The sequence below is a fragment of the Atta cephalotes genome (genome assembly GCF_000143395.1).
Source record: "Atta cephalotes unplaced genomic scaffold scaffold00006, whole genome shotgun sequence".
NCBI lineage: Eukaryota > Metazoa > Arthropoda > Insecta > Hymenoptera > Formicidae > Atta > Atta cephalotes.
This window is the reverse complement of record NW_012130070.1, coordinates 3,696,259-3,699,380: the sequence shown is the minus strand read 5'-3', so window position 1 is coordinate 3,699,380 and position 3,122 is coordinate 3,696,259.

Genomic DNA, 3,122 nt, shown 5'->3' with positions numbered 1-3,122 from the left:
TTATTTATTATTAATTAATTAGTTAGTGTGTCATATAATAATTTAATTAATAATAAATAAATTAATTAATTAATTAAATAATTATTTTATTATTACTCTCTCTCTCTCTCTCTCTCTCTCTCTCTCTCTCTCTCTCTCTCTCCTCCCCCCCCCCCTCCCCAAAGTATCCTTTTTGACATTAGTAATGTTTACAATCATAAATGCATTTTAAGTGCACACTTATCGTATACCTGACAAATGTATAAAGTTGTTTTTTAAAAAACGAAACTTTGTACAAAAACATTTTATTTTAAATTTTTATATATTTTTTCCATTTAATAATATATAATTTCATTTTTTAGAATTATCTCCTTTCTATTATTAACTGTTGTTATATTATTAAGTATTGTTTCCTAGTGTACCCTCTGTACGTATTTTTTAACAAAGAAAAATAAATCTTATACCGTGTAGCGGATTTGATTTCCTTTTGGATTGAACTTTCATTAAACGCTTTCGGGGCAATCAAAACTAATCTAGTCAGAATTATGTACTTTCTGCTTGCAAAAAATTCGATAGTGATAATTTTTGGATATGTTTTAAAGTTCGGTGTCTTAATACAATTCCAAGTTTTCCAACTTGACAGGCCGCCACTTGCGCTATCATTTTAGAAACTACCATTGAAAAATTTTTTTGCGTTATTTCCTCGCAATGAGTCCTACAATAAAAATAACTATAATTAATCTTGTAGAGGAAAATGTTTCCTACAACTTTCGCCTAAAATTTTTTTTTTTGTAATTTTAATGGATAACGAGCTGTAGTAGTATAAAGTGGAACAGTTTAGTGAAATTTCAAAGAAATTAAATTATGTTTTAGCAACTGACGTCCTTTAGTTAATTGTATAATGACTGGTATCATACAGAAAAAATAGAATAAATAATTAGTAAATTATTAATTATTACTTACAATTAATTAATTACTGATTGCTATAAACTTATTTCCATACCATTATAAGATAAAACTTATGGCGCGTTTTTTTAAATGTGAAATCTCCAGCAAAGAGATCTAATCCACAACTACAATTTTTCAGCTTTTTTATTAATTATTTTTTTTAGTATTTTATTTTTAGTATTTATAGTAATAATGTAATCTTCTTACGGGCTCTCCCAAATTCAACAACAATATCCAATAATAATCCAAAAAAATCAGGGCAAATGAGAGTCAGCGTAGTTAATACGCAATCTTAAATCTTTATTCCAAAAAATAGACTTTATTTAAAAAAATAGTACGTTTCATTCACTTTGGAACTATTCTCAGTAATACAATTTCAAAATATCAACCTTTATGTATAAGAAAAAATCAGATTAATAGATTTAATGTTGTAATCTATTTGAAACATTAAAACAATTATCTTATAAATATTTCGAAACCATTCTACAAGTTACAAATTAATCTTGAAAACTAGTGACTCACCCCAAAAAAGTATCAAGTAAAAAGTATAATATCAAGTACTTGATTCTAAAAAAAAAAAGGATAAAGGATAAAAAAAAAGGATAAAGGATAAAAAAAGGATAGGTACTATTTAGTATCAAGTACTTGATACTAAAAAGTATCAAGTTTAAAAACGCGTATTGATTACAGCTTGAACGAAATGACTAATACATTTGAATGTGACTAATACATTTGATTGGTATCTATACTAAGCGGCTATCTATATAGTTTTTCAATCCGATGATTTTTGATAATGTTGTTGTTTCCTCTCTTAGAATATTTATTTCTTAATGTTCTACATTAGTTGACTCTGTTTTGACACTATGAACATTATGTTTCTTTTAAGAAATTTAATTTAATTTTATCGGTTTTTGTAATTTCAACTTATTTAATTTATAATATTGTGCAGTTATGTTTGTAGTCTCTTTAAAGTTTCTTTAAAGTTTAGTTATCCTTTTTTTTTAGTAACTGTTCTTTTTAATGATTATTTCTGATTTAGCTCGCATTTAGCTAATCAATTAACTGATGGTTACATACACTCCAGACATAGGAATTTGTTGAGACTTACTTGCTGCACTCGATTTCTACTACGTTACGAATATTACATTGTGAACAATTATTACTATGATTATGGAGACTGCTGAAGATGGCTTGAATACAGTCGAAATGTTCAGTTTGGTATTTTTGAAGAACTGAAAGAAATGAAGACTTTCAATGGCGAATTGCCATTGAGAGCGATGTTCATTATGAAAAGAATAAATATCAGTATAGACATCGATTATCCGAGACCATCGAAAAGAAAAAAAAATTGCAGTTGTGGATTAAACACGCTGGGAATTTAAAAAACATGCCATAAGCTTTATTTCATAATATAATGATGTGGAAATATTATAAGTCCAAGCTCTGCATGCATGAAGCTGAGGGGGAACGTAGCAGGAATCGAATTTTTGACCGATTTTGTCGCGTCCAAGCTTTGAACGTAAGGGAGCTGTGGGGAAGAACCGACGCAAACGAGGAGGAACTTCGCTTCATTCTAAGACTCTCAAGAAGCCGGCAGGACGAAGTCCTGGAAACTTCTCTCGCTATCAATGCTTCGCTGAGCCAACTCATGAATCGAATGTGACTCATGAATCGAATGAACTTATTTAAAGGATCCAAATTGGATCAATGTGACACGAGGGCGCATTTTAATACCCAGTGCCAGTATGTTTGTTTGTCCTGACTTTCAATCATGGAATTTAATTTAAGTGACCGGGAAGAGGAGCCAAGTGCAATCGCAAGAGAACTTAAAGTGAATACGAGCAGAAGGTATATGCAAAAATTAATTAATACATCCGGATTTTAGTTAAATAACATAATTAATAAAAAAACGAATGTTTATACATGTTTTTGTTTTTACAAAAATAATCGGCAACTTGTCACATTTGTAATTAATTTCAGCGTTTCTGATTGAACGCGGTGCGTGCGTGCGTGCGCGCATAAGTGCGCGAGTGTTACATCGAGTACGAACCTAAATACATAGAAAAATGTGCGTGTGGGTACATTAGAAAGAGATGGATTTTTGTGAATAAAGAGTATGGAGAGGTGGAATAGTTAAGAAAGTATTGCTAAAAACAAAGAGGACTAAAATATTATTTAATGATTAAAGAGAAGAG